The sequence below is a fragment of the Lutjanus erythropterus genome, chromosome 23 (assembly GCF_056507025.1).
Source record: "Lutjanus erythropterus isolate fLutEry1 chromosome 23, fLutEry1.hap2, whole genome shotgun sequence".
Taxonomy (NCBI): domain Eukaryota; kingdom Metazoa; phylum Chordata; class Actinopteri; order Lutjaniformes; family Lutjanidae; genus Lutjanus; species Lutjanus erythropterus.
In genome coordinates, this window is record NC_139339.1 from 1242749 (window position 1) to 1270319 (window position 27571).

Here is a 27571-nt window from a genome sequence, read left to right on the forward strand (position 1 = left end):
TTATTTTCAAAACATGTTTTACTTCCAAATAAGAAGGTTACAGGGCCATAAAACACAAGTAACCAACCGTGTTACTTTTTTAGTAACATTTACAACTTGTATCAAGTGTGTAACTAAATTAAAGTACAGCTTAACTCCCTAAGGATCATAAATCAAAAATAATATCCTGACATACATATGAGCATACATACATACGACCATACATACATACATACATACATCCATACATACATACTTATGACCATACATACATACATACATACATACTCATGACCATACATACATACATACATACATACATACATACATACTTATGACCATACATACATACATACATACATGCAGATATAAACACTGGTTGACAATATCGGCCCAGTTTTACTCATTGGACCGATGCCGATATGTTAAAAAATTACAAATATTGGCCGATACCGATATTAATGCGGATATATCGTGCATCCCTAATTATTATCATCACGTATTATGACTGTTAAAGATGTTTTTTTAAGTGTAACATTAATATGGTCAAATGTAATATTTTCTAAGATAAAACTAATACATTAATTTTTAAAATAACACTAATTCAAATTCAGTAGTTTTCATTTTTTCAAATTATTCTTTTTTTTTTAACACAAATACTGCAGAATTTAATTCTTTTGTAATAATATAAATAAGGTAAGTTTTTAAGGTAGAATTTGTTATTTCTGTCTCAACACTAATACAGTATTTTTTTAAGAACACAGATGTTGACATGATGATTACTGTGTCATAAAATATTACGGTACACTGTATCACACAATTATTGTCACTTATCAAAAAAACAAATACAGTAAAATAATATTTTCATATTAACACTAACTGGGTTCTTTGGTTTTGGAACAGATACAGTAAAACTGAATGTTTTTATAATAACACTGATCATTACTTTTTAAAGAACACTAATGTTCATGGTAAGAACAGACGTGCATGAACATTTGCAAGATGGAGAGATTGACAGCGGATGTGAATTATAAGAGGGACCTATTTTTCTTACATTGGAAGATGGATTACATAAAACCATGCAGGCCGGACTTTGACACCACTAACCACAGGTAAAACATCATATGTATGTAGCATCATGTATGGTCATATGTATGTATGGTCATGTATGTATGGTCATGTATGTATGGTCATATGTATGTATGTATGTATGTATGTATGTATGTATGTATGTATGGTCATATGTATGTATGTATGAATGGTCACGAGTATGTATGTATGGTCACGAGTATGTATGTATGTATGTATGTATGTATGTATGTATGTATGTATGTATGGATGGTAACATGTATGTATGTATGTATGTGTGTATGGTCATATGTATGTATGTATGTATTGTCTATGTATGTATGTATGGTCACGAGTATGTATGTATGTATGTATGTATGTATGTATTGTCATATGTATGTATGTATGTATGGTCAAATGTATTTATGGGCATGTATGTATGGTCATAAGTATATATGTATGTATATCTGGTCATATGCATGTATGTATGGTCACGAGTACGTATGTATGTATGTATGTATGTATGTATGTATGGTCACATGTATGTATGTATGTATGGTCACAAGTATGTATGTATGTATGTATGTATGTGTGTATGGTCATATGTATGTATGTATGTATGTGTGTATGGTCATGAGTATGTATGTATGTATGTATGTATGTATTTATGTATTTATGTATGTATGGTCACGAGTATGTATGTATGTATGTATTTATGTATGTATGGTCATAAGTATGTATGTATGTATGTATGTATGTATGTATGGTCACAAGTATGTATGTATATATGGTCGTATGTATGTATGTATGTATGGTCACATGTATGTCTTAATGGTCACATGTATATATGTATGTATGTATGGTCATGAGTATGTATGTATGGACACATGTATGTATGTATGTATGTATGGTCATGAGTGAGTATGCATGTATATATGTATGGTCATGAGTATGTATGTATGGTCACATGTATGCATGCATGTATGTATGGTCACATGTATGTATGTATGTATGTATATATGTATGGTCATGAGTATGTATGTATGTATGTATGTATGGTCATGACTATTTATGTATGTATGTATATATGGTCACATGTATGTATGTATGTATATATGTATGTGTGTATGTGTGTATGTATGTATGTATGTATGTATGTATGTATGGACACATGGATGTATGTATGTATGTATGTATGTATGTATGTATGGTCACATGTATGTATGTATGTATGTATGTATGTATGGTCATGAGTATGTATGTATGTATATATGTATGTGTGTATGTGTGTATGTATGTATGTATGTATGTATGGACACATGGATGTATGTATGTATGTATGTATGTATGTATGTATGGTCACATGTATGTATGTATGTATGTATGTATGTATGGTCATGAGTATGTATGTATGTATATATGTATGTATGGTCATGACTATTTATGTATGTATGTATATATGGTCACATGTATGTATGTATGTATGTTCACATGTATGTATGTATGTATGTATGTAGGTATGTATGATCACATGTATGTATGTATGTATGTATGTATGATCATGAGTATGTATGGTCATATGTATGTATGTATGGTCACATGTATGCATGTATGTATGTATGGTCACATGTATGTATGTATGTATGTATGTATGTATGGTCACATGTATGTATGTATGTATGGACATATGTATGTATGGACATATGTATGTATGTATGTATGTATGTATGTATGTATGGTCACATGTATGTATGTATGTATGTATGTATGTAAATATGTATGTATGTATGGTCACATGTATGTATGTATGTATGTATGTATGGTCACATGTATGTATGTATGTATGTATGGTCACATGTATGTATGTAAGTACGTATGTATGTATGGTCATACGGATGTATGTATGTATGGTCATAAGTATGTATGTAGGTATGTATGATCACATGTATGTATGTATGTATGTATGTATGTAAATATGTATGTATGTATGGTAACATGTATGTATGTATGTATGTATGTATGTATGGTCACATGTATGTATGTATGTATGTATGGACACATGTATGTATGTATGTATGTATGTATGTATGTATGGTCACATGTATGTATGTATGTATGTATGGACACATGTATGTATGTATGTATGTATGTATGTATGTATGGTCACATGTATGTATGTATGTATGGTCACATGTATGTATGTATGTATGTATGTATGTATGTATGTATGTATGTATGTATGGTCGTACGGATGTATGTATGGTCATAAGTATGTATGTAGGTATGTATGATCACATGTATGTATGTATGTATGTAAGTATGTATGTATGTATGGTCACATGTATGTATGTATGTATGTATGTAAGTATGCATGTATGTATGGTCACATGTATGTATGTATGTATGGTCACATGTATGTATGTATGTATGTATGTATGGTCACATGTATGTATGTATGTATGTATGTATGTATGTATGGTCACATGTATGTATGTATGTATGTATGTATGTATGTATGTATGGTCACATGTATGTATGTATGTATGTATGTATGTATGTATGGTCACATGTATGTATGTATATATGTATGTATGGTCACATGTATGTATGTATGTATGTATGTAAGTATGTATGTATGTATGGTCACATGTATGTATGTATGTATGTATGTATGTATGTATGTATGTAGGTATGTATGATCACATATATGTATGTATGTATGTATGATCATGAGTATGTATGGTCATATGTATGTATGTATGTATGTATGTATGTATGTATGGTCATATGTATGTATGTATGTATGTATGGTCACATGTATGCATGTATGTATGTATGGTCACATGTATGTATGTATGTATGTATGTATGGTCACATGTATGTATGTATGTATGTATGTATGGTCGTACGGATGTATGTATGTATGGTCATAAGTATGTATGTAGGTATGTATGATCACATGTATGTATGTATGTATGTATGTAAGTATGTATGTATGTATGGTCACATGTATGTATGTATGTATGGTCACATGTATGTATGTATGTATGGTCACATGTATGTATGTATGTATGTATGGTCACATGTATGTATGTATGTATGTATGTATGTAAGTATGTAGATATGTATGATCACATGTATGTATGTATGTATGTATGATCATGAGTATGTATGGTCATATGTATGTATGTATGTATGGTCATATGTATGTATGTATGTATGTATGGTCACATGTATGCATGTATGTATGTATGGTCACATGTATGTATGTATGTATGTATGTATGTATGTATGTGTGTATGTATGTATGGTCACATGTATGTATGGACACATGTATGTATGTATGTATGTATGGTCACATGTATGTATGTATGTATGTATGTATGGTCACATGTATGTATGTATGTATGGTCACATGTATGTATGTATGTATGTATGTATATGTGTATGTATGTATGGTCACATGTATGTATGTATGTATGTTCACATGTATGTATGTATGTATGTATGTATGTATGTATGGTCACATGTATGTATGTATGTATGTATGTATGGTCGTACGGATGTATGTATGTATGGTCATAAGTATGTATGTAGGTATGTATGATCACATGTATGTATGTATGTATGTAAGTATGTATGTATGTATGGTCACATGTATGTATGCATGTATGTATGTAAGTATGCATGTATGTATGGTCACATGTATGTATGTATGTAGGTATGATCATGAGTATGTATGGTCATATGTATGTATGTATGGTCATATGTATGTATGTATGTATGTATGGTCACATGTATGTATGTATATATGGACACATGTATGTATGTATGGTCACATGTATGTATGTATGTATGTATGGTCACATGTATGTATGTATGGTCACATATATGTATGTACGTACGTACGTACGTACGTACGTATGTATGTATGTATGTATGTATGTATGTATGTACGGTCACATGTATGTATGTATGTATGTATGGTCACATGTATGTATGTATGGTCACATGTTTGTATGTATGGTCACATGTTTGTATGTATGAATGTATGTATGGTCACATGTATGTATATATGTATGTAAGTATGCATGTATGTATGGGCACATGTATGTATGTATGTATGTATGGTCACATGTATGTATGTATGTATGTATGTATGGTCACATGTATGTATGTATGTATGTATGTATGTATGGTCACATGTATGTATGTATGTATGTATGTATGTATGGTCACATGTATGTATGTATGTATGTATGTATGTATGTATGTATGGTCACATGTATGTATGTATGTATGTATGTGTGTATGTATGTATGGTCACATGTATGTATGTATGTATGTATGTATGTATGGTCACATGTATGTATGTATGTATGGTCACATGGATGTAGGTATGTATGATCACATGTATGTATGTATGTATGTATGATCATGAGTATGTATGGTCATATGTATGTATGTATGTATGTATGTATGGTCATATGTATGTATGTATGTATGTATGGTCACATGTATGCATGTATGTATCTATGGTCACATGTATGTATGTATGTATGTATGGACACATGTATGTATGTATGTATGTATGTATGTATGTATGTATGTATGTGTGTATGTATGTATGGTCACATGTATGTATGGACACATGTATGTATGTATGTATGTATGGTCACATGTATGTATGTATGTATGTATGTATGTATGTATGGTCACATGTATGTATGTATGTATGGTCACATGTATGTATGTATGTATGGACACATGTATGTATGTATGTATGTATGTATGTATGTATGGTCACATGTATGTATGTATGTATCTATGGTCACATGTATGTATGTATGTATGTATGGACACATGTATGTATGTATGTATGTATGTATGTATGTGTGTATGTATGTATGGTCACATGTATGTATGGACACATGTATGTATGTATGTATGTATGGTCACATGTATGTATGTATGTATGTATGTATGTATGTATGTGTGTATGTATGTATGGTCACATGTATGTATGTATGTATGGACACATGTATGTATGTATGTACGTATGTATGTATGTATGGTCACATGTATGTATGTATGTATGGTCACATGTATGTATGTATGTATGTATGTATGTATGTATGTATGTATGTATGTATGGACACATGTATGTATGTATGTATGTATGTATGGTCACATGTATGTATGCATGTATGGTCACATGTATGTATGTATGTATGTATGTATGTATGTATGTATGTACACATGTATGTATGTATGTATGTATGTATGTATGTATAGTCACATGTATGTATGTATGTATGTATGTATGGTCACATGTATGTATGTATGTATGTATGTATGTATGTGTGTATGTATGTATGGTCACATGTATGTATGTATGTATGGTCACATGTATGTATGTATGGTCACATGTATGTATGTATGTATGTATGTAAATATGTATGTATGTATGGTCACATGTATGTATGTATGTATGTATGTATGTATGTATGGTCACATGTATGTATGCATGTATGGTCACATGTATGTATGTATGTATGTATGTATGTATGTATGTACACATGTATGTATGTATGTATGTATGTATGTATGTATGTATAGTCACATGTATGTATGTATGTATGTATGTATGGTCACATGTATGTATGTATGTATGTATGTATGTGTGTATGTATGTATGGTCACATGTATGTATGTATGTATGTATGTATGTATGTATGTATGGTCACATGTATGTATGTATGTATGTATGTATGTATGTATGTATGTATGGTCACATGTATGTATGTATATATGTATGTATGGTCACATGTATGTATGTATGTATGGACACATGTATGTATGTATGTACGTATGTATGTATGTATGGTCACATGTATGTATGTATGGTCACATGTATGTATGTATGTATGTATGTATGTATGTATGTATGGACACATGTATGTATGTATGTATGTATGTATGGTCACATGTATGTATGCATGTATGGTCACATGTATGTATGTATGTATGTATGTATGTATGTATGTACACATGTATGTATGTATGTATGTATGTATGTATAGTCACATGTATGTATGTATGTATGTATGTATGGTCACATGTATGTATGTATGTATGTATGTATGTGTGTATGTATGTATGGTCACATGTATGTATGTATGTATGGTCACATGTATGTATGTATGGTCACATGTATGTATGTATGTATGTATGTAAATATGTATGTATGTATGGTCACATGTATGTATGTATGTATGTATGTATGTATGTATGGTCACATGTATGTATGTATGTATGTATGTATGTATGTACACATGTATGTATGTATGTACACATGTATGTATGTATGTATGTATGTATGTATGTATAGTCACATGTATGTATGTATGTATGTATGTATGGTCACATGTATGTATGTATGTATGTATGTATGTCTGTATGTATGTATGGTCACATGTATGTATGTATGTATGTATGTATGTATGTATGTATGGTCACATGTATGTATGTATGTATGTATGTATGTATGTATGGTCACATGTATGTATGTATATATGTATGTATGGTCACATGTATGTATGTATGTATGTATGTAAGTATGTATGTATGTATGGTCACATGTATGTATGTATGTATGTATGTATGTATGTATGTATGTAGGTATGTATGATCACATATATGTATGTATGTATGTATGATCATGAGTATGTATGGTCATATGTATGTATGTATGTATGTATGTATGTATGTATGGTCATATGTATGTATGTATGTATGTATGGTCACATGTATGCATGTATGTATGTATGGTCACATGTATGTATGTATGTATGTATGTATGGTCACATGTATGTATGTATGTATGTATGTATGGTCGTACGGATGTATGTATGTATGGTCATAAGTATGTATGTAGGTATGTATGATCACATGTATGTATGTATGTATGTAAGTATGTATGTATGTATGGTCACATGTATGTATGTATGTATGGTCACATGTATGTATGTATGTATGGTCACATGTATGTATGTATGTATGTATGGTCACATGTATGTATGTATGTATGTATGTATGTAAGTATGTAGATATGTATGATCACATGTATGTATGTATGTATGTATGATCATGAGTATGTATGGTCATATGTATGTATGTATGTATGGTCATATGTATGTATGTATGTATGTATGGTCACATGTATGCATGTATGTATGTATGGTCACATGTATGTATGTATGTATGTATGTATGTATGTATGTGTGTATGTATGTATGGTCACATGTATGTATGGACACATGTATGTATGTATGTATGTATGTATGGTCACATGTATGTATGTATGTATGTATGTATGGTCACATGTATGTATGTATGTATGGTCACATGTATGTATGTATGTATGTATGTATATGTGTATGTATGTATGGTCACATGTATGTATGTATGTATGTTCACATGTATGTATGTATGTATGTATGTATGTATGGTCACATGTATGTATGTATGTATGGTCACATGTATGTATGTATGTATGTATGTATGTATGTATGGTCGTACGGATGTATGTATGTATGGTCATAAGTATGTATGTAGGTATGTATGATCACATGTATGTATGTATGTATGTAAGTATGTATGTATGTATGGTCACATGTATGTATGCATGTATGTATGTAAGTATGCATGTATGTATGGTCACATGTATGTATGTATGTAGGTATGATCATGAGTATGTATGGTCATATGTATGTATGTATGGTCATATGTATGTATGTATGTATGTATGTATGGTCACATGTATGTATGTATATATGGACACATGTATGTATGTATGGTCACATGTATGTATGTATGTATGTATGGTCACATGTATGTATGTATGGTCACATATATGTATGTACGTACGTACGTACGTACGTATGTATGTATGTATGTATGTATGTATGTATGTATGTACGGTCACATGTATGTATGTATGTATGTATGGTCACATGTATGTATGTATGGTCACATGTTTGTATGTATGGTCACATGTTTGTATGTATGAATGTATGTATGGTCACATGTATGTATATATGTATGTAAGTATGCATGTATGTATGGGCACATGTATGTATGTATGTATGTATGGTCACATGTATGTATGTATGTATGTATGTATGGTCACATGTATGTATGTATGTATGTATGTATGTATGGTCACATGTATGTATGTATGTATGTATGTATGTATGGTCACATGTATGTATGTATGTATGTATGTATGTATGTATGTATGGTCACATGTATGTATGTATGTATGTATGTGTGTATGTATGTATGGTCACATGTATGTATGTATGTATGTATGTATGTATGGTCACATGTATGTATGTATGTATGGTCACATGGATGTAGGTATGTATGATCACATGTATGTATGTATGTATGTATGATCATGAGTATGTATGGTCATATGTATGTATGTATGTATGTATGTATGGTCATATGTATGTATGTATGTATGTATGGTCACATGTATGCATGTATGTATCTATGGTCACATGTATGTATGTATGTATGTATGGACACATGTATGTATGTATGTATGTATGTATGTATGTATGTATGTGTGTATGTATGTATGGTCACATGTATGTATGGACACATGTATGTATGTATGTATGTATGGTCACATGTATGTATGTATGTATGTATGTATGTATGTATGGTCACATGTATGTATGTATGTATGGTCACATGTATGTATGTATGTATGGACACATGTATGTATGTATGTATGTATGTATGTATGTATGGTCACATGTATGTATGTATGTATCTATGGTCACATGTATGTATGTATGTATGTATGGACACATGTATGTATGTATGTATGTATGTATGTATGTGTGTATGTATGTATGGTCACATGTATGTATGGACACATGTATGTATGTATGTATGTATGGTCACATGTATGTATGTATGTATGTATGTATGTATGTATGTATGTATGTGTGTATGTATGTATGGTCACATGTATGTATGTATGTATGGACACATGTATGTATGTATGTACGTATGTATGTATGTATGGTCACATGTATGTATGTATGGTCACATGTATGTATGTATGTATGTATGTATGTATGTATGTATGTATGTATGGACACATGTATGTATGTATGTATGTATGTATGGTCACATGTATGTATGCATGTATGGTCACATGTATGTATGTATGTATGTATGTATGTATGTATGTACACATGTATGTATGTATGTATGTATGTATGTATGTATAGTCACATGTATGTATGTATGTATGTATGTATGGTCACATGTATGTATGTATGTATGTATGTATGTGTGTATGTATGTATGGTCACATGTATGTATGTATGTATGGTCACATGTATGTATGTATGGTCACATGTATGTATGTATGTATGTATGTAAATATGTATGTATGTATGGTCACATGTATGTATGTATGTATGTATGTATGGTCACATGTATGTATGTATGTATGGTCACATGTATGTTTGTATGTATGTATGTATGTATGGTCACATGTATGTATGTATGTATGTATGTATGGTCATATGGATGTAGGTATGTATGATCACATGTATGTATGTATGTATGTATGTAAGTATGTATGTATGTATGGTCACATGTATGTATGTATGTATGTATGTATGTATGTATGTATTGTCACATGTATGTATGTATGTATGTATTTATGTATGTATGTATGTAGGTATGTATGATCACATGTATGTATGTACGTATGTATGATCATGAGTATGTATGGTCATATGTATGTATGTATGTATGTATGGTCATATGTATGTATGTATGTATGTATGGTCACATGTATGCATGTATGTATGTATGGTCACATGTATGTATGTATGTATGTATGTATGTATGTATGGTCACATGTATGTATGTATGGACACATGTATGTATGTATGTATGTATGTATGGTCACATGTATGTATGTATGTATGTATGTATGGTCACATGTATGTATGTATGTATGTATGTATGTATGTATGGTCACATGTATGTATGTATGTATGTATGTATGTGTGTATGTATGTATGGTCACATGTATGTATGTATGTATGGACACATGTATGTATGTATGTATGTATGTATGTATGTATGTATGTTCACATGTATGTATGTATGTATGGTCACATGTATGTATGTATGTATGTATGTATGTATGTATGGTCGTACGGATGTATGTATGTATGGTCATAAGTATGTATGTAGGTATGTATGATCACATGTATGTATGTATGTATGTAAGTATGTATGTATGTATGGTCACATGTATGTATGCATGTATGTATGTAAGTATGCATGTATGTATGGTCACATGTATGTATGTATGTAGGTATGATCATGAGTATGTATGGTCATATGTATGTATGTATGGTCACATGTATGTATGTATGTATGTATGTATGGACACATGTATGTATGTATGGTCACATGTATGTATGTATGTATGTATGGTCACATGTATGTATGTATGTATGTATGGTCACATGTATGTATGTATGTATGTATGGTAACATGTATGTATGTATGTATGGTCACATGTATGTATGTATGTACGTATGTATGTATGTATGTATGTATGGTCACATGTATGTATGTATGTATGTATGTATGTATGTATGTATGTATGTATGTATGTATGGTCACATGTATGTATGTATGGTCACATGTTTGTATGTATGGTCACATGTTTGTATGTATGTATGTATGTATGGTCACAGGTATGTATATATGTATGTAAGTATGCATGTATGTATGGGCACATGTATGTATGTATGTATGGTCACATGTATGTATGTATGTATGTATGTATGTATGTATGTATGTATGTATGTATGTATGTATGGTCACATGTATGTATGTATGTATGTATGTATGGTCACATGTATGTATGTATGGTCACATGTATGTATGTATGTATGTATGTATGTATGTATGTATGTATGTATGGTCACATGTATGTATGTATGTATGTATGTATGTATGTATGTATGTATGAATGTATGTATGTATGTATGTGTGTATGTATGTATGGTCACATGTATGTATGTATGTATGTATGTATGTATGGTCACATGTATGTATGTATGTATGTATGTATGTATGTATGTATGTATGTATGTATGGTCACATGTATGTATGTATGTATGTATGTATGTATGTATGTATGGTCACATGTATGTATGTATGTATGTATGTATGGTCATATGGATGTAGGTATGTATGATCACATGTATGTATGTATGTATGTATGTATGTATGTAAGTATGTATGTATGTTTGGTCACATGTATGTATGTATGTATGTATGTATGTATGTATGTAGGTATGTATGATCACATGTATGTATGTATGTATGTATGATCATGAGTATGTATGGTCATATGTATGTATGTATGTATGTATGTATGTATGGTCATATGTATGTATGGTCATATGTATGTATGTATGTATGTATGTATGTATGTATGTATGTATGGTCACATGTATGCATGTATGTATCTATGGTCACATGTATGTATGTATGTATGGACACATGTATGTATTTATGTATTTATGTATGTATGTATGTATGTATGTATGTATGTATAGTCACATGTATGTATGTATGTATGTATGTATGTATGGTCACATGTATGTATGTATGTATGTACGTATGTATGTATGTATGTATGTATGTGTGTATGTATGTATGGTCACATGTATGTATGTATGTATGTATGGTCACATGTATGTATGTATGTATGTATGGTCACATGTATGTATGTATGTATGTATGTATGTAAATATGTATGTATGTATGGTCACATGTATGTATGTATGTATGTATGTATGTATGTATGTATGGTCACATGTATGTATGTATGTATGTATGTATGTATGTATGTATGTATGTATGTATGGTCACATGTATGTATGTATGTATGTATGTATGTATGGTCACATGTATGTATGTATGTATGTATGGACACATGTATGTATGTATGTATGTATGTATGTATGGTCACATGTATGTATGTATGTATGTATGTATGTATGTATGTATGTATGTATGTATGGTCACATGTATGTATGTATGTATGTATGTATGTGTGTATGTACACATGTATGTATGTATGTATGTATGTATGTATGTATGTATGGTCACATGTATGTATGTATGTATGGTCACATGTATGTATGTATGCATGTATGTATGTATGTATGTATGTATGGTCGTACGGATGTATGTATGTATGGTCACATGTATGTATGTATGTATGTATGTATGTATGTATGGTCACATGTATGTATGTATGTATGTATGTATGTATGGTCACATGTATGTATGCATGTATGTATGTATGTATGGTCGTACGGATGTATGTATGTATGGTCATAAGTATGTATGTATGTATGTATGATCACATGTATGTATGTATGGTCACATGTATGTATGTATGTATGTACGTATGTATGTATGTATGATCATGAGTATGTATGGTCATATGTATGTATGTATGTATGTATGTATGTATGTATGTATGGTCACATTTATGTATGTATGTATGTATGTATGTATGGTCACATGTATGTATGTATGGTCACATGAATATATGTATGTATGTATGTATGTATGTATGTATGTATGATCATGAGTATGTATGTATTTATGTATGTACTATGTATGGTCATATGTATGTTTTTATGTATGGTCATATGTATGTATGTATGTATGTATGTATGATCATGAGTATGTATGTTTGGATGGTCATAAGTATGTATGTATGTATGGTCATGAGTATGTATGTATGTATGTATGTATGTATGTATGTATGTATGCATACACTCCATGTGTGTTAATGTTTATGATATGTTTTTGTGTATTTGTCTACTTTTTGTCCAAAAAAAAGGGGGGACATTTAGGCTGATACTCTTTGTCTAATAATTGAAGTAGATGTACATACTACTGTCACTGAATGTCAATAAAAAGTAAATAAAAAAAAAAGAAAAGACCTGTCGTTCAGATTCTGGTTGTGTTTAAAAAAATAATTAAATATTTACTTTTTAAAAACATTGATATGGTAAAATTCAATTTTTATTAAACTCTTTACATACATGAGCATACATACATACATACATACATAAAACCATACATACATACTTATGAACATACATACATGCAAACATACATATGACCATACATACATACATATGACCATACATACATACTTACGACCATACATACATATATACATACTTATGACCATACATACATACATACATGTGGACATACATACATACATAGATACAACCATACATACATACAAACATGCATATGACCATACATACATACATACATACATACATACTTATGACCATACATGCATACATACATACATACATACATACATACATACATATGAACATACATACATACATACATACATACATATGACCATACATAGTCATGATGACACATATATACATACATACATACATGTGATCATACATACCTACATACATACTTATGACCATACATACATACATACATACATACATATGACCATACATACATACATATGATCATACATACATACATACTCATGACCATACATACATATTCATGACATACATACATACATACATGTGACCATGCATACATACATACATACTCATGACCATACATACATACTTATGACATACATACATACATACATACATATGACCATACATACATACATACGATCATACATACATACATACTCATGACCATACATACATACTTATGACATACATACATACATACATGTGTCCATTCATACATGTGTCCATACATACATACATACATACATGTGTCCATACATACATACATACATACATACATGTGAACATACATACATACATACATACATGTGAACATACATACATACATACATACATGTGAACATACATACATACATACATACATACATACATACATGTGACCATACATACATACATACATACATACATACATGTGTCCATACATACATACTCTTGACCATACATACATACATACATGTGACCATACATACATACATACATACATACATACATACATATGACCATACATACATGTGACCATACATACATACATACATACACACATACATACATATGACCATACATACATGTGACCATACATAAATGCATACATACATACATACATGTGACCATACATACATACATACATACATACATGTGAACATACATACATTCAAACATACATGTGACCATACATACATACATGTGACCATACATACATACATACATACATACATACATACATGTGAACATACATGTGAACATACATACATACATACATACATGTGAACATACATACTTACTTACATAAATACATGTGACCATACATACATGTGACCATACATACATACATACATACATGTGTCCATACATACATACTCTTGACCATACATACATACATACATACATGTGACCATACATACATACATACATGTGTCCATACATAAATACATACATACATACATACATGTGTCCATACATACATACTCATGACCATACATACATACATATATGTGACCATACATACATACATACATACATACATACATACATACATACATATGACCATACATACATGTGACCATATATACATACATACATACATACATACATGTGTCCATACATACATACATACATATGACCATACATACATACATACATGTGACCATACATAAATACATACATACATACATATGACCATACATACATGTGACCATACATACATACATACATGTGACCATACATACATACATACATACATACATGTGATCATACATACATACATACTCAAATGACCATACATACATACTCATGACCATACATACATACATACATACATACTTGTGACCATACATACATGCATACTTACGTACATACATACATACATGTGACCACACATACATACATACATACATGTGACAATACATACATACATACATACATACATGTGTCCATACATACATACATACATATGTCCATACATACATACATACTCATGACCATACATACATACATACATACATGTGACCATACATACATACATACATAAATACATACATACATACATGTGACCATACATACATACATACATAGATACATGTGATCATACATACATACATGTGATCATACATACATACATACATACATACTCACATATGACCATACATACATACATGTGATCATACATAAATACATACATACTCACATATGACCATACATACATACATAGTCATGACCATACATACATACATACATACATACATGTGACCATACATACATGCATACTTACATACATACGTACATGTGACCATACATACATACATACATATGACCATACATACATACCTACATACATACATACATACATGTGAACATAGACATACATACATACATGTGAACATACATGTGAACATACATACATACATACATACATACATACATACATGTGAACATACATACATACTTACTTACATAAATACATGTGACCATACATACATACATACATACATGTGACCATACATACATACATACATACATACATACATACATACATACATACATGTGATCATACATACATACTTACTCACATATGACCATACATCCATACATACTCATGACCAAACTTACATACATACATACATACATACATACATGTGACCATACATACATACATACATGTGACCACACATACATACATACATACATACATGTGACAATACATACATACATACATACATACATACATACATACTCATGACCATACATACATACATGTGACCATACATACATACATACATACATACATATGACCATACATACATGTGACCATATATACATACATACATACATACATACATGTGTCCATACATACATACATACATATGACCATACATACATACATACATGTGACCATACATAAATACATACATACATACATACATATGACCATACATACATGTGACCATACATAAATACATACATACATGTGACCATACATACATACATACATACATACATACATGTGATCATACATACATACATACTCACAAATGACCATACATACATACTCATGACCATACATACATACATACATGTGACCATACATACATACATACATACATGTGACCACACATACATACATACTTACATGTGACAATACATACATACATACATACATACATGTGTCCATACATACATACATACATGTGTCCATACATACATACATACTCATGACCATACATACATACATACATGTGACCATACATACATACATACATAAATACATACATACATACATGTGACCATACATACATACATACATACATGTGATCATACATACATACATACATACATACTCACATATGACCATACATACATACATGTGATCATACATACATACATACTCACATATGACCATACATACATACATAGTCATGACCATACATACATACATACATACATACATACATGTGACCATACATACATGCATACTTACATACATACATACGACCATACATACATACATACATATGACCATACATACATACATACATACATGTGAACATACAGACATACATACATACATGTGAACATACATGTGAACATACATACATACATACATGTGAACATACATACATACATACTTACTTACATAAATACATGTGACCATACATACATACATACATGTGACCATACATACATACATAAATACATACATACATGTGATCATACATACATACTTACTCACATATGACCATACATCCATACATACTCATGACCAAACTTACATACATACATACATACATACATACATGTGACCATACATACATACATACATGTGACCACACATACATACATACATACATACATGAGACAATACATACATACATACATGTGTCCATACATACATACATACATACATGTGTCCATACATACATACATACATACATACTCATGACCATACATACATACATACATGTGACCATACATACATACATACATACATACATTCATGTGACCATACATACATACATACATGTGATCATACATACATACATGTGATCATACATACATACATACATACTCACATGTGACCATACATACATACATGTGATCATACATACATACATACATACTCACATATGACCATACATACATACATAGTCATGACCATACATACATACATACATACATGTGACCATACATACATACATACATACATATGACCATACATACATGTGACCATACATAAATGCATACATACATATATACATACATGTGACCATACATACCCCCATATATACATGTGATCATACATACATACATACTCACATATGACCACAAATACATACATACTCATAACCATACATACATACATACATGTGACCATACATATATTACATACATGTGACCATACATACATACATACATGTGACAATACATACATACATACATGTGTCCATACATACATACTCATGACCATACATACATACATACATGTGACCATACATACATACATACATACATACATGTGACCATACATACATACATACATACATACATACATACATGTGATCATACATACATACATACATGCATATATACATACATACATACATATGACCATACATACTTGTGACCATACATACATACATACATACATACATACATACATGTGTCCATACATACATACATACATATGACCATACATACATACATACATACATACATGTGACAATACATACATACATACATACATACATACATACATACATGTGTCCATACATACATACTCATGACCATACATACATACATACATACATACATACATACATACATACATATGACCATACATACATGTCACCATATATACATACATACATACATACATGTGTCCATACATACATACATACATACATATGACCATACATACATACATACATGTGACCATACATAAATACATACATACATACATATGACCATACATACATGTGACCATACATAAATACATACATACATGTGACCATACATACATACATACATACATGTGATCATACATACATACATACTCACAAATGACCATACATACATACATACTCATGACCATACATACATACATACATGTGACCATACATACATGCATACTTACATACATACATACATACATGTGACCATACATACATACATACATGTGACCACACATACATACATACATGTGACAATACATACATACATACATACATACATACATACATACATACATGTGTCCATACATACATACATACATGTGTCCATACATACATACATACTCATGACCATACATACATACATACATGTGACCATACATACATACATACAAAAATACATACATACATACATGTGACCATACATACATACATACATACGTACATACATGTGATCATACATACATACATACATACATACTCACATATGACCATACATACATACATAGTCATGACCATACATACATACATACATACATACATGTGACCATACATACATGCATACTTACATACATACATACATACATGTGACCATACATACATACACACATATGACCATAGATACATACATACATACATACATGTGACAATACATACATATGTACATACATACATGTGACCATACACACATACATACATATGACCATACATACATACATACATACAGACATATGACCATAAATACTAATGATCATACATACATACATACATACATACATACATACATACATATGACTATACATACATACATACATACATACATGTGTCCATACATACATACATACATATGACCATACATACATACATACATACATACATGTGACAATACATACATACATACATACATACATACATACATGTGTCCATAGATACATACTCATGACCATACATACATACATACATACATACATACATGTGTCCATAGATACATACTCATGACCATACATACATACATACATACATACATACATACATACATACATACATACATATGACCATACATACATGTGACCATATATACATACATACATACATACATGTGTCCATACATACATACATACATATGACCATACATACATGTGACCATATATACATACATACATACATACATGTGTCCATACATACATACATACATACATATGACCATACATACATACATACATGTGACCATACATAAATACATACATACATACATATGACCATACATACATGTGACCATACATAAATACATACATACATGTGACCATACATACATACATACATACATGTGATCATACATACATACATACTCACAAATGACCATACATACATACATACTCATGACCATACATACATACATACATGTGACCATACATACATGCATACTTACATACATACATACATACATGTGACCATACATACATACATACATGTGACCACACATACATACATACATGTGACAATACATACATACATACATACATACATACATACATACATACATGTGTCCATACATACATACATACATGTGTCCATACATACATACTCATGACCATACATACATACATACATGTGACCATACATACATACATACATAAATACATACATACATACATACATGTGACAATACATACATACATACATACATACATACATACATACGTACATACATGTGATCATACATACATACATACATACATACTCACATATGACCATACATACATACATAGTCATGACCATACATACATACATACATACATACATACATGTGACCATACATACATGCATACTTACATACATACATACATACATGTGACCATACATACATACATACATATTACCATACATACATACATACATACATACATGTGACAATACATACATATGTACATACATACATGTGACCATACACACATACATACATATGACCATACATACATACATACATACAGACATATGACCATAAATACTAATGATCATACATACATACATACATACATACATATGACTATACATACATACATACATACACACATATGACCATACATACATGTGACCATACATAAATACATACATACATACATACATGTGACCATACATACATACATACATACATACATACATGTGATAATACATACATACTTACTCACATATGACCATACATACATACATACTCATGACAATACATACATACATACATGTGACCATACATACATGCATACTTACATACATACATACATACATGTGACCATACATACATACATACATGTGACCATACATACATACATACATACATACATGTGATCATACATACATACATACTCACAAATGACCATACATACATACTCATGACAATATATACATACATACATACATACATACATACATGTGACAATACATACATACATACATACATGTGACCATACACACATACATACATATGACCATACATACATACATACATACATATGACCATAAATACTAATGATCATACATACATACATACATACATACATACATACATATGACCATACATACATGTGACCATACATAAATACATACATACATATGACCATACATACATGTGACCATACATAAATACATACATACATGTGACCATACATACATACATACATACATACATACATGTGATCATACATACATACATACTCACAAATGACCATACATACATACATACATACTCATGACCATACATACATACATACATGTGACCATACATACATGCATACTTACATACATACATGTGACCATACATACATACATACATGTGACCACACATACATACATACATACATACATGTGACAATACATACATACATACATACATACATACATACATACATGTGTCCATACATACATACATACATGTGTCCATACATACATACATACTCATGACCATACATACATACATACATGTGACCATACATACATACATACATAAATACATACATACATACATGTGATCATACATACATACATGTGATCATAAATACATACATACATACATACTCACATATGACCATACATACATACATAGTCATGACCATACATACATACATACATACATACATACATACATGTGACCATACATACATACATACATATGACCATACATAAATACATACATACATACATACATGTGACAATACATACATACATACATACATATGACCATACATACATACATACATACATACATACATACATACATACGACCATAAATACTAATGATCATACATACATACATACATACATACATACATATGACTATACATACATACATACATACATATGACCATACATACATGTGACCATACATAAATACATACATACTCACATATGACCATACATACATACATAGTCATGACCATACATACATACATACATACATACATACATACATACATGTGACCATACATACATGCATACTTACATACATACATACATACATGTGACCATACATACATACATACATATGACCATACATACATACATACATACATACATACATACATACATGTGACAATACATACATACATACATACATACATATGACCATACATACATACATACATACATACATACATACGACCATAAATACTAATGATCATACATACATACATACATACATACATACATATGACTATACATACATACATACATATGACCATACATACATACATACATGTGACCATACATACATGCATACTTACATACATACATACATGTGACCATACATACATACATACATACATACATACATACATACATGTGACCATACATACATACATACATACATACATGTGATCATACATACATACATACTCACAAATGACCATACATACATACTCATGACCATACATACATACATACATACATACATACATACATGTGACCATACATACATGCATACTTACATACATACATACATACATGTGACCATACATACATACATACATGTGATCACGCATACATACATACATACATACATGTGACAATACATACATACATACATACATACATACATGTGACCATACACACATACATACATATGACCATACATACATACATACATACATATGACCATAAATACTAATGGTCATATATACATACATACATACATACATACATATGACCATACATACATACATACATATGACCATACATACATACATACATACATATGACCATACATACATGTGACCATACATAAATACATACATACATACATATGACCATACATACATGTGACCATACATAAATACATACATACATACATACATACATGTGACCATACATACATACATACATGTGATCATACATACATACTTACTCACATTTGACCATACATACATACATACTCATGTCATCATACATACATACATACTCACATATGACCATACATACATACATGTGACCATACATACATACATACATACATAGTCATGACCATACATACATACATACATACATACATGTGACCATACATACATGCATACTTACATACATACATACATGTGACCATACATACATACATACATATGACCATACATACATACATACATACAAACATGTGACAATACACACATACATACATACATACATGTTACCATACATACATACATACATACATATGACCATACATACATACATACATACATACATACATACATATGACCATAAATACTAATGATCATACATACATACATACATACATACATACATACATACATGTGATCATACATACCTACATACATACTTATGGCCATAAATACATACATACATATGACCATACATACATACATACATACATACATACATACATACTTACTTATGGCCATACATACATACATACATACATATGACCATACATACATACATACATACATATGACCATACATACATGTGACCATACATAAATACATACATACATACATACAGACATGTGACCATACATACATGTGACCATACATACATACATGTGACCATACATACATACATACATACATACATACATGTGATCATACATACATACTTACTCACATATGACCATACATCCATACATACTCATGACCAAACATGCATACATACATGTGACCATACATACATGCATACTTACATACATACATACATACATACATGTGACCATACATACATACATACATGTGACCACACATACATACATACATACATACATACATACATACATACATACATGTGTCCATACATACCTACATACATACATACTCATGACCATACATACATACATACATGTGACCATACATACATACATACATACATACATGTGACCATACATACATACATACATACATACATACATGTGACCATACATACATGCATACTTACATACATACATACATGTGACCATACATACATACATACATATGACCATACATACATACATACATGTGACAATACATACATACATACATACATACATGTGACCATACACACATATATACATATGACCATACATACATACATACATACATACATACATATGACCATAAATACTAATGATCGTACATACATACATACATACATACATACATACATACATACATACATACATGTGATCATACATACCTACATACATACTTATGGCCATACATACATACATACATACATATGACCATACATACATACATACATATGACCATACATACACGTGACCATACATAAATACATACATACATACATATGACCATACATACATGTGACCATACATAAATACATACATACATACATACATACATGTGACCATACATACATACATACATACATATGATCATACATACATACTTACTCACATATGACCATACATACATACTCATGACCATACATACATACATACATGTGACCATACATACATGCATACTTACATACATACATACATGTGACCATACATACATACATGTGACCACACATACATACATAAATACATACATACATGTGACAATACATAGATACATACATACATGTGACCATACATAAATACATACATACATACATGTGACCATACATACATACATACATACATACATACATGTGATCATACATACATACATACTCACAAATGACTATACATACATACATACATACATACATACATACATACATACATGTGACCATACATACATGCATACTTACATACATACATACATGTGACCATACATACATACATACATGTGACCACACATACATACATACATACATACATACATACATGTGTCCATACATACATACATACATGTGTCCATACATACATACATACTCATGACCATACATACATACATACATGTGACCATACATACATGCATACTTACATACATACATACATGTGACCATACATACATACATACATGTGACCACACATACATACATAAATACATACATACATGTGACAATACATAGATACATACATACATGTGACCATACATAAATACATACATACATACATGTGACCATACATACATACATACATACATACATACATGTGATCATACATACATACATACTCACAAATGACTATACATACATACATACATACATACATACATACATACATGTGACCATACATACATGCATACTTACATACATACATACATGTGACCATACATACATACATACATGTGACCACACATACATACATACATACATACATACATACATGTGTCCATACATACATACATACATGTGACCATACATACATACATACATACATACATAAATACATACATAAATACATGTGACCATACATACATACATACATACATACATACATGTGATCATACATACATGTGATCATACATACATACATACATACTCACATATGACCATACATACATACATGGGATCATACATACATACATACATACATACATACATACTCACATATGATCATACATACATACATGGTCATGACCATACATACATACATACATACATGTGACCATACATACATGCATACTTACATACATACATACATGTGACCATACATACATACATACATAGTCATGACCATACATATATAAATACATACATACATACATACATACATACATGTGACCATACATACATACATACATACATACATGTGACCATACATACATACGTACTGATGACCATACATATATACATACATAATCATGACCATACATACATACATACATACATGTGACCATACATACATACATACATACATACATACATACATGTGACCATACATACATACAAACATACATACATACATATGACCATACATACACACATACATACATATGACCATACATACACACATACAGACTTATGACCATACTTACATACATACATACGTATGACCATACATACATACATACGTATGACCATACATACATACATACATACGTATGACCATACATACATACATACATACATACATATGACTATACATACATACATACATACATATGACCATACATACATACATACATACATATGACCATACATACATACATACTTATGACCATACATACATACTTATGACCATACATACATACATACGTATGACCATACATACATACATACAGATGACCATACGTATATACATACACACATACATACATATGACCATACATACATACGTACATACATACAACCATACATACATACATACACACATACATACTTATGACCATACATACATACATACATACATACATATGACCATACATATATACATACAGATGATATCCATACATACATATGACCATACATACATACATATGACCATACATACATAACATACATAAATACGTACATGACCATACATACATACATACATACAGACATACATACATACACATGACCATACATACATACATACATAAATACGTACATATGACCATACATACATACATACATAAATACGTACATATGACCGTACATACATACAGACATACATACATACATATGACCATACATACATACATACATACATACATACATACAACCATACATACATACATACATACGTAAATACGTACAAATGACCATACATACATACATACATATGACCATACATACATACATACATACTTATGACCACATATACATACAGACATACATACATACTTATGGCCATACATACATACATACAACCACACATACATACATACATACATACATACATACATACACACATACATACATACATACATACGACCATACATATATACATACATACATACATACAGATGACATAAATACATATGACCATACATACATAAATACATACAGATGACATACATACATACATACGACCATACATACATACATACAGAAATACGTACA

At 30.5% G+C, this 27571-nt stretch overlaps 1 protein-coding gene across 1 annotated transcript in view; it reads right to left on the reverse strand.

The window, feature by feature from the left end:
* The window catches only part of LOC146305174 (uncharacterized), a 34043-nt gene that overhangs the window by 2047 nt on the left and 4425 nt on the right, over window positions 1-27571 (reverse strand). The gene's annotated exons all lie outside the window — the stretch shown is intronic.